Source organism: Macrobrachium rosenbergii, chromosome 54 (genome assembly GCF_040412425.1).
Source record: "Macrobrachium rosenbergii isolate ZJJX-2024 chromosome 54, ASM4041242v1, whole genome shotgun sequence".
NCBI classification, from domain to species: Eukaryota; Metazoa; Arthropoda; class Malacostraca; order Decapoda; family Palaemonidae; genus Macrobrachium; species Macrobrachium rosenbergii.
Window position 1 is genome coordinate 7,229,831 of NC_089794.1, and position 11,825 is coordinate 7,241,655.

Genomic DNA, 11,825 nt, shown 5'->3' on the forward strand with positions numbered 1-11,825 from the left:
TTCACTTCACATGATCAATTTTAGTTTCCTGTAAAAGAAAACTATTGAGATAGCTTTGTCTGTCCGTCCGCACTTTTTCTGTCCGCCCTCAGATCTTAAAAACTACTGAGGCTAGAGGGCTGAAAATTGGATGTTGATCATCCACCCTCTAATCATCAAACATACCAAATTGCAGCCCTCTAGCTTTGGTGGTTTTTATTTTATTTAATGTTAAAGTTAGCCATGATATTGCGTGTAGCACAGCTATCGGTGCCAACAACACATGCCACCACCGGGCCGTGGCTGAAAATTTCATGGGCCGTGGCTGAGAGTTTCATTGGCCGTGGCTGAGACTTTCATACAGCATTATACGTTGTACAGAATACTTCGGCGCATTTTTTACTTGTTTCACTCAGCTACTATCAATTTTTACTAATTTTTTTCGTGACCATTGAATCACTGAATGACGCGTACGGGCTGCTCTATGACTAAGAGCCCCAGCTGCCACAAACCACCTCAGTCAAAAACAACAATAACAACATTCTGGAATATTGTTCTGAAGACGTCACCGGTAGCCGAGAAAACGGTCCGTGGACTATAGGAAGGAAATGGAAGCAACGTGAAGAATCTGTCTTTATTCCTGAAAAGCTTACCTGAAGAGGTAAAGAAATACAGACTGAACCAAGGTATAAATAAGAGGATAGCCTCTTTAGTTGAACACCTGACAATCTCTCTCTCTCCCTCTCTCTCTATGGTAGAATACAACCTGGTTTTCCTGGAATAATGTGCAGTTGAAGTTAAAAACTGACAAAATACAGGAATACAAACTGGTTTTCCTAGGAATAAAGTGCAAATTGAAGATGAAAACTCAGACAATCTCTTCTCTGTCATTTTCTCTGTCTCTCTCTTCTGTCCTTCTGTCTCTCTCTCATGCAGAATACAACCTATTTTCCTAATAAGTGCACAGTTGAAAACCTGACAATCTCTCTCTCTCTCTCTCTCTCTCTCTCTCTCTTTCTCTTTGGTCATAGAATACAACCTATATTTCCTGAGGAATAAAGTGCAGCGAAGTGAAAACTCCACACCCTTCTCTCCTTCTCTTCATGGCAGAATACAACCTATTCAGGAATAATGTGCAATTGGAAGTTGAAAACCTGACAATCTCTCTCTCTGCAGAATACAACCTGGTTTTCCCAGGGAATAATGCGCACCAGTTGAAAACCTGACAGACTTCTCTCTTCTCATGCAGCAGAATACAACCTATTTGTTGGAATAATGTACCAAAGGAAAACCTGACAATCTCTCTCTCTTCTCTCTCTCTCTCTCTCTCATGCAGAATACACCTGGTCTTCAGGGGAATAAAGGCATCAGTTGAAAACCCGACTATCTCTCTCTCTCTCTCTCTCTCTCTCTCTCTCATGGCAGAATAAACCTAGTTTTCCCAGGGAATAAAGTTCAATTGAAGGAAACTCCAGACAATCTCTCTCTCTCTCTCTCTCTCTCTCTCTCTCTCTCTCATGGCAGAATACAACCTGGTTTTCCCATGGGAATACTGTAAATTGAAGTTGAAACCTGACAATCTCTCTCTCTCTCTCTCTCTCTCTCTCTCTCTCTCTCTCTCTCTCTCTCTCTCTCTCATGGCAGAATACAACCTGGTTTTCCCAGGGAATAAAGTGCACCAGTTGAAACCTGACAATCTCTCTCTCTCTCTCTCTATCTCTCTCATACAGAATACAACCCATTTTCCTGGGAATAAAGTGCACCAGTTGAAAACCTGACAACTCATGGTAGAATAGAACCCTGGTTTTCCCAGGGGAATAAAGTGCAGCTGAAGTTGAAACCTGACAATCTCTCTCTCTAATTCTCTCTCTTTCTCTTCTCTCTCCCCCTCTCTCTCTCTCTCTCTCTCTCTCTCTCTCTCTCTCTCTCATGGCAGAATACAACCTGGTTTCTTCCAAGGGGAAGTTCAATTGGCTGAAAACCTGACAACTCTCTCTCACTCTCTCTCTCTCTCTCTCTCATGGCATCACAACCTGGTTTTCCCAGGGGAATAAAGTGCAATTGAAGTTGGAAAACCTGACAATCTCTCTCTCTCTCTCTCTCTCTCTCTCTCTCTCTCTCTCTCTCTCTCTCTCTCTCTCTCTCATGGCAGAATACAACCTGGTTTTCCAAGGGGAATAAAGTTCAATTGAAGTTGAAAACCTGACAATCTCTCTCTCTCTCTCTCTCTCTCTCTCTCTCTCTCTCTCTCTCTCTCTCTCTCTCTCTCTCTCTCTCATGGCAGAATACAACCTGGTTTTCCCAGGGGAATAAAGTGCAATTGAAGTTGAAAACCTGACAATCTCTCTCTCTCTCTCTCTCATGCAGACACAACCTGGTTTTCCCGGGGAACAAGTGCAGTTGAAGTTGAAAACCTGACAATCATGGTGGAATACAACCTGGTTTTCCCTGGGAATAAAGTGCAGTTGAAGCTGAAAACCTGACAATCTCTCATCTCTCTCTCTCTCCTCATGGTAATACAACCCGGTTTCTCCTGGGAATAAAGTGCAGTTGAAGTTGAAAACCTGACAATCTCTCTCTGTCTCTCTCACTCTCTCTCTCTCTCTCTCTCTCTCTCTCTCTCATGGCAGAATACAACCTGGTTTTCCCAGGGGAATAGTGCAATTGAAGTTAAAACCTGACAATCTCTCTCTGTCTCTCTCTCTCTCTCTCTCTGTCTCTCTCTCTCATGCAGAATACAACCTGGTTTTCCCTGGGAATAAGTAGCTGAATAAAACCCATAATCTCTCTCTCTTCTCTCTCTCTCTCTCTCTCTCTCTCTCTCTCTCTCTCCTTCACAGAATACAACCTGGTTTTCCCTGGGAATAAAGTGCAGTTGAAGGAAAACCTGACACCTCTCATGGCAGAATACAACCTGGTTTTCCCATGGAATAAAGTGCACAGAAGTTTGTGTGTGTTTGACATATTTTTGTCTTCATGTTACTCTATTGAAGTCAGTTGCATTATTTGTAAGCTATCCTCTTGGCTATACCTTGGTTCAGTCTGTATTTCTTTTACCTCTTCAGGTGTTTTTCAGAATAAAGACAGATTCTTCACGTTGCTTCCATTTCCTATAGTCCACGGACCGTTTTCGGCTACCGGTGACGTCTTCCCCAGAACAATATTCCAGAATGTTGTTATTGTTGTTTTTGACTGAGGTGGTTTGTGGCAGCTGGGGCTCTTAGTCATAGAGCAGCCCGTACGCGTCATTCAGTGATCCAATGGTCACGAAAAAATTAGTAAAAATTCGATAGTAGCGAGTGAAACAGAAATGCGCCGAAGTTTCTTCGGCGCAATCGAGTATTCTGTACAATGGCAATGCTGTATGAAAGTCTCAGCCACGGCCAATGAAACTTCAGCCACGGCCCATGAAATTTTCAGCCACGGCCCGGTGGTGGTATGTTGTTGGCACCGATAGCTGTGCTACACGCAATATCATGGCTAACTTTAACATTAAATAAAAATAAAAACCACCAAAGCTAGAGGGCTGCAATTTGGTATGCTTGATGATTAGAGGGTGGATGATCAACATCCAATTTTTCAGCCCCAGCCCTCAGAAGCTTCTTGTAAGATCTGAGGGCGGACAGAAAAAGTGCGGACGGACAGACAAAGCCATTCTAATAGCTTTTTACAGGAAAACTAAAATTGATCATGTGAAGTGAAAATTTCAACAGGTAGGATTAAACCCTTTAAAACCCTCAGGTGCCCACAGCAGGAGAGAGAGAGTGACAGTTTGAGTCCTGGCGAATCGCAGAGAGCCAGCAAGGAGAACTGAAAAAATTATCAAAAGGAGAGAAAGCAAGAAACAAAAATTTATGGATATTCTATACCGTAATTAACTTACTAAGGGAAGTATAGTAAAATGCATTGATTTTAAGAAGGGATGGGTGGATGAAAAAAAAAATACTAGTAAGAAAGTGGCTTTTTCTCCCAGATTGAGGGAAGACGTAGTTGTTTGTCCTCGAGTATTTAATGGCACTGGCCTCAAAAGAAGACCGTAGAATGCAAGATAATTATGTTTTATTTTATTCTCTGCAAGCGATAAAAGAAAAGAGGTAACAGCTGTAGTTAAAGATAGATAGAGTGATAGTTGAAAGATCCGCCTTAGATGTTAGGCGGCTGAACATGGAAAAGAAAAGCATTTTTAGGAGAAACAGGGCAACTGCCAAACAAGTAGATTAACAATCACTGGAGTGCTGTTCGCCGAGAGAATCGTCGTAGCTGGGAGTGCCGTAACGTTGTTGATCTTAGTTCGGAAACTCGGCCATGGGTCTCATAAATTCAACGACGTAATTTGTTTGTGTATGTTCGCAGATAATATCCACAAAATTCCGCATGAAGCTCCTGGGATCATCCTGAGTCATTATCATATTCTTTTTACTAACTAAGAGATGCAGGATGGAAATTAAATGTGGGAGTAAAAATTTAATGTAAGGGGGCTGATGGTCTAAATTCGGAAGTCTGTTTTTAGTTCGGGGTTAGAAATACAAAATCGATAAAAACAAATTCGGTAACAAACACGCGGACTTGGACAGCTGTTTCAAATGTAACACATGACGCCGTTGGAGTGATGGAATTTATATTGGTCAAAGGGTCTCTCTCTCTCGCTGGTGGTCGGTGCGGCAGCAAGGGTATTTCGGTGCTGCGAAGGACACGCCTTGAGCTCGCCGTGACAACTGGATGGTGTCACGGCTTGCATTAAAAGGATTTCCGTTCTGACCGATAGTTTTGAATTGGTCTCAAAGGTGGTTCTGTCATGCCTGGGAGTATTTTGTCCCCATTGTTACCTTTTTGATTCCTACCATGTATAGTGGTTTCCTTGAAGAAGGAGGATGGAAGTTGCTTTCTTGTATATTCAGTTCAGGGGCCGTTGATTTATATTTACGGCTTCCGCTGTTTGCAGTCTGTAAAGCCGGGCTTCTATGCAAGCTCTGTGCTTTCATTATCTTTTATTATAAAAACAACAGTATTTGTATATATGATATACAGTATTACATATAATCTCAATAGCACTAATAATTAATACAAAGTTAAGAAAGTCATTTGGTAGATTTTTATTTATGTGTACATACAGGAATTTAATAACTTTTAAGTATTACAGTTATGTACAAATTCTTCCAAACAAATGCTATCACATGGCAAGGTACAAAAAAATAGCAATATATACACAAAATTCAGAGCTGTTGTTATGCCATTTGGAAAAAATACAAAAACATAGCTAGTTCCAATCAAGAATGGACTAATCACATTTCATCCTATTTACCAGTTACAGTAAAGGCATTCAAAACAAGACTAATCACATAAATATACTAATATATTTTATACATTTCCAAAGTTAATTATATAACATAATTATAACTGTACTGTTAGTTACATTAGAAAGTATAGGAAATATATTTTGCTGAAAAAATTACAAAAATTACTCCCATATCTTGTGTTTTTAAAACCATTATCATGGTTCCATTTCCTTTAATATATTTAGTGGTCTCATCTCATTTAATTTTTTGTATCTAGCCATCCAAATCCCATATATATATATATATATATATATATATATATATATATATATATATATATATATATATATATATATATATATATATATATATCCTATGATGATTATAACTGTTGCATTTCTGTCTTCCTTTTGACTTAGATTGGATGTCAAACAGCAGTATTTTCAGAAATCTGTCCTTATTTATGTTTGCAACACTGAATAGCACTGTTTCATATAATTAACTACTATTTCTACTCGAGGACAGAAATAAAACAAGTGAAGTATTGTTTCTGTCATTTTCCAATGTGAACACAAACCATCCTCCTTCAGTCTGAGAATTCCAAGTCTTTCATTTGTTGTTAAAATCTCATGTATATATCTGAATATTAGGTCATGTTCGTTATGATTAATAAAAGGTAAGCTGACATTTTCCAACTTATTTCCCAGTTTAGCAACGGAGAAGGAACTTTCAACTTTTGGTCTACAATCTGGAAGCAGAGCTTTATGTATACAGCAATTTAGTTGTTAATCTTGTTATATCAAGTTTTTGTAAACGCTTCTACAAGTCCAGTGACGACAGAGTAGAAACTTGGAGTAAGATAAACCACAGTTTTAAATGTTTAGAAGGAAGTAAATAACTCAATCTCATTTGACACCAAATAAGAGCAAAGTCCAAATCCCTTAATAAGAGAAATCTTTAGAATACCTGAACTCAATCTCATTTGACAAAAATTCTTTAATACCTGTGTTGAGAAAAAATGCAGCAGACATTAATTACACCTAATCCTCCTCCGGTCTTATGTAGACATAATGTATTCTTGCATACTGGGGTTGTAACATCCCTTCCAAATATAATGAAAAATATTTGCATTTATTTTGTTATGTGTACTTTTGATGGCGGTAAGGTATGCAATGAGACCGAAGATTTGAAAGAATCATTGTATTTATGATTATTGATTTTTGAAAAGGTTCATTTCCTTGCAGTTAACAGATTGCATTTCTATGACATTATATTCCATTATGTCCCTGTGTCTGTTTGAAAGGTTATACAGTTTCGTCCACCAAATGTAACTTATAGTGTCCAAGAGCTCTTAGTACTCAATTCACCAATACCCACAATTTTTGTTTTTCTGATTATTTAGTTTCGTGTACTTTATTCCTTAAAAGCTTCCTTGTAATTGAAAGTTTCATGTGTCTATAGTTTAGTCTAGCCCTTTAAAATTATCGCCATTGTAGGTTCCATGGAACTGTACAGTCATTAAAACAGGTTACAGCCTTGTGAGTTCGTCCACCGAATGTAAAGTTTGCGAAAGTGTCCAAGAGTCTTAGTACTCCATTCACCAATACCCATAATTTTTTGTTTTCCCATTTATTTAAGTTTCAAAATACAGTTCTATGCTCACCTGATTGAATTTTGTAACAATAAAGTAAAGAAGTTTATTATTATGTTAAAATAAAATACTTTTGTGAGTTGGCAAACCCTTGCAATTTTATTTCATTATTGTTTGGCTTGTTAACCCTTTAATATTATCATTTGATATTATCGCCCTAAAGAGAGGTTCCTGAAATATACAGTACATATTTTCATTGACAGGGGACAAGTCCTTTTTCTGACAGATCTGATGATTCCCAAGATTTGCCCCTTATTTTACCATACTCTTACAGCCGTTATATAAAGCTTTTTACAATTTCAACAAATCCTCATTTGGTATTCCATTTTTACTTAAGATTAAAAATACAAATTCTCTGGTGTTCACCTGATCGAACGCCTTGCACCAAACCAAACTTAGTAAGGCAGCCTTTAAGTTTATGGTTATTTTTACAAAATAAAACCACATCTCTTATTTTTCTTACCAGTTTGATGGATCCCTAAGAGTTGGTTTCATTTACATGACCATTGTCGAATGTAAATTGCCCAAAAATCTATTTTTTTATTTTTAATGATGATCGCGGCCCAGTTTTTTTAAATTCAGCCGAGAACGATAGCCCATCTAATCCCTGGTGACTTCCTAGATTTCATCGTCTTTATAACATCCCAGACTTCTCCCAGACTAAAATTTTTCATTAAATGTTGAAATGTCTTTATTTGTTAATGTTTTTTCGCATTTGTTTAGAAAATAATCCATTGTTTCTTTATTACAGGATGATTTAGAATATAAAGCCGTGTAAAACTCTTCACGTATTTTGCCAGCAGCTTCACTGTATTTATTACCGTACCTGAATCTGTCTTTAAGCTATTCAGCTCCATAGACCTACTACTTTTTTCTTTACCGAGAAGGAATGAGGAGATTTTTTCTCCTTTAATATATTCTTCCATTTTCGTTACTTGAATTCCTTCCATAATGTCATTTTTAATAAGATTTATGCGCTCTTTCACTTGTTGAATTTCCTTATAGCAATTACAATGTATATAGTGCATTTCATATAATTGTCTGAGTCTTACCTGTCGTAATCTTAACAACCCATATTTCTCCTGTGATTTCCTCTTAGAGTACTTAAAAACCAGTCCTTGTCCTTGACACTAGTTTCCGCCCAAATCCACCAGTCTAACGGGTTTTCAAAGTTATCTTTCCTATCTTTTATTTTCTGCCAAAATGCTGTGAATAACGTTTCTGCATCCAAATCTTCTAATACTTTAACATTTAGCTTCCAGTAGTTATTTCGGTGCGTATCCTCATCGATTTGTAATTTCATAACTACCATGTAACAGAACATGTAATAGGAATGGTATCTACTGCAGTTATTGAATGAAACAGCTTCTTCGCGTAAATTCTATCTAGTCTTGAGCCATAGTTACCCCTGATAAAAGTATATTCTGGTAACCCCTTCTTAAAATAATAATTGTCTTTTAGCTGTAAATTACCAATTAAACTTCCGAGACTGATACGAGAGCTCTGTTTCCTGAACTACAGTCTCTAATTAAGTGGGTTTCTAAAACAGAACCTGAAAAAAACGCAAGTGTGGAGTTGAACCCGAACCCCGAATCCGCGAGGTTCGACTCCGTAGATTCCCTAATTGTCGGTTTTAATCAAAGGGGAGTTCTCTTTGCATTTTTTGGATTTTTATTATCAAAATATTGCTGAACTAACATTTTACATAATAAAGTAGAAATGCCCTAATATTTTTCTAATCCTTAAATTTAAAACGAAGAAAAAATTTACTGTATGCAAAACACTTTTAATAAAATACGTAATGATGCATGGAAGATATAGCACAAAAACGGGAAAATCGATGGAGGAATGCAAGAGGAAGATGACTTGCTTGTCATCGTTATGAGAAGGGAGAAGGTTAGATTCAGAAAAGCCACCATCTTCTTTTATTTCGCTTCATCTTCGTTAAGTAATGTATATAAATATACGCGGCAGCTGCTACTTGCATGGTGGCCATCGTCGGTAAGCAACCCGGAAGAGACAGACTGATGATCGCAGTGGATTGCAATGAAACAAAGAACGGGTTACGGTTCGTCCTCAACATTTTGACACCTTGTAACCGTATATGCGTAACTCAGTTACACATACAAGGTTCGGCTCTCATGTAAGACCTGAAGACTTGTGACGCAGTGAAGTCACCACCTAGACCTAGACTATAGATTCCACATTATGTCATACAAAGTATAAGATATTTCATTAAAGAATTTTTTCCTATCATAATTAGAACCTGTAGGTGCATATATATTTACAATAAGGACTGCGTCATTTTTATATTGAACTCTTACTCCTGTGATTCGACCTGTATCATCCACTTCAGATGACAGACTCGGTATATCCTTTTTCTTGTCTGTACCTGTTCAAGTACCTCCTCTACCTGTTATTGGAGGGTTGAGAATTATGTCTATTTGTTCCTTTAACATATCTACGGTATTAACATCTTTTACATTATGTTCTTGAATTAAAATAATGTCAATCTTATAATAACGAATTAGATACATCAATTCCATTTGCTTTCTTACCTCATTTAGCCCGTTTATGTTTAATGTTGCGCTGGATAAGGTTATTTTTATTTTATTATATTTGCTTTTTTATACAATTATTCAACTTTTTTAGATAATTATTTCTACAGTTGGTTTTGTTTCCTTCCTTTTTTCCGTATTTGAATTCTCTGGTGAATTTCATCCTTACCATACTTTCTACGTTTAGATTCCAAACTTTCGAATTAGCTAAATCCATTTCTTGCAATTGGGCTCTCTCTCTCCTCTCTCTCTCTCTCTCTCTCTCTCTGATCTGATCATCGCATAAAACACTATCGTCCTCGATGATTCTGCATCCTCACTCACTGCTTCCTCAGCACTTACTTCCATGTCAGTTATTTGGGTATCATTTATCTTGTGAATCTCTATAATAGTCGAATGCAGAACAAGTCCGTTGCAGGAAGTATCGGGCACTTTTTCACTCACTTTTTTGTATGTCATTCCAGGTTCGTCTTCGTCTTGAGGGATTGTTGAGTCCCAATCCCTAACTGCTCTATCGCCATCGTTTTTTCTTGTTCCTCCATAATTTTCTCCCCTGTCCTCTTCACGTGAGTCGTTTGAAGTTGGCTTGTTTGAATCTCCAGTGGTGTCTGCCACCTGTATGATATCATAAATATCGTCCAGATCACTGTTAAGTACTGTGGGTTTACCCGAAGTTTTCGTATCATCTTTTGAGTTGTTGCTATTTGAGCTTGAGATATTAATGGCAGGGAAGTCCACCATATTGTAAATATCTATATATGAGGATCATGGCTATAGTTACAATTTAGGCCATGTGAAATCTCTACCACACTTATAACATGCCTTTTTTTATCATTATATACTCGTACAGTGGATAATTTATATCCACATACAATGATACACAAGGGAATGCTTGTCTTGATATCCATTTTCACTGTTCTCACACCATTAGGAATGACCTTTCGCTATACCATGAGAGTAAACATTTCGTCTAATACCGTAAGTTTTGCCGCACTTTCTCGAAACTGCAGTAATAACGTCGTCTCCCAAGTCGAATGGGGCATGTTTCACCGAGACGAAGGTCAGATTGCTGCTTAAATCGACTATTTTGATGGTTCCTCCTGTTCTATATCGATGACTTTGTCCTCATACTTACTAACAAAAGCGTCAAAGGCTGTCTTTATCACGTAACTAAACTATAATCTTGTTATACAATATGTGTTGAAAACCAGCAATCTCGGCGTTTTAACTCTTTAATTTCAAAAATTACCTTGCATGCTAACTCGTAGAGCGGATAACATGAAAACTGTATTCCAAAGGAATTGATCTTCTTGATAATTCCGTTCATTTTCGATGTAAACCTAAGAACCAACCGGCTTTGGTATCGGGTCTCAGAGAGCAGAGCACTTGGTGACAAGTCCGGCCTCTGCGAGATCTCAGCTCGAACGCCAAATATAAAGGTTGTTTCAAGCTTTCGATACATGATCATCTCCTACGGGATTCGAACCCGTGACCTCTGGATTAGAAGTCCAGCGCGCTTCCACTGCGCCAAGAGGACTACACTTTTGTGAACCAACCAACACCGCCAGGATCAGTTTTCTGAACTTTCCTGCATAGTGAGTGACCCCAAGATCTTAACCCGGTATTTTTCCACCTTTGCGGCGTGTTTAGTACAAGCCTGTTGGGGATTACCAAGGAGGTTAAATCTAACCCTCCTTGACGATTACCGTAAAACATAAACAAAAGACTGTAAATATCATAAAGATAATGACACCCAAGAAATATTAGTACTATATATATCTTAACGACCCCGAAAACCCTCGAGTCACTATCTAGGAAAGATCAGTTTCCGTTGCGTGAGTATGTTTGTATGAATGATAGAAGTCTGCATGTTAACAATAAACTTTTAAAAAGGGAAACGAACTTATCGCTGCCGCCAGCCGGGTTTTAGCCAGAACCTTTCTTTTGGCGATAGTTGGGTCACAGCAGGGCTTTGGCAGTTAGGGTTAAATACCAATATGAAAAATACTTTGATATGAGTAGCTTCATTTGTGAGTAGCCTTTGTATGTTCTAAAAAAACACACACACACAGACTTTCTATATAGGTTTTTATTATGATAATTATACATCCTGTCATGATACGCTTCCTTAATGGCGGTCTTTTGCCTATAGCCCTGTACTATCTTCCGTTACTGGGAGAGCCATTCTTTATTTTATGTACAGTTATTCTTTGAAAATCACGTAGTTAAATTGACGTGTTTTATAGAAAGGGTTCTGAACATCATAATGGGATTGAAAATGTCCATTATCATAGTACCATTTTATATCCTTCACATAATTTTTGTTCCAACAGAATTCGCCTTTTCCCTGAAGTGAAACAG

The 11,825-nt window shown here is 37.8% G+C and overlaps 1 non-coding gene across 1 annotated transcript; it reads right to left on the reverse strand.

Annotated features, from left to right (window-relative positions):
- Positions 1–10,929: 10,929 nt before the first annotated feature.
- On the reverse strand, positions 10,930–11,001 carry TRNAR-UCU (transfer RNA arginine (anticodon UCU)). Its single transcript has one exon. It is a non-coding gene; the product is annotated as a tRNA-Arg (tRNA).
- Positions 11,002–11,825: the final 824 nt, after the last annotated feature.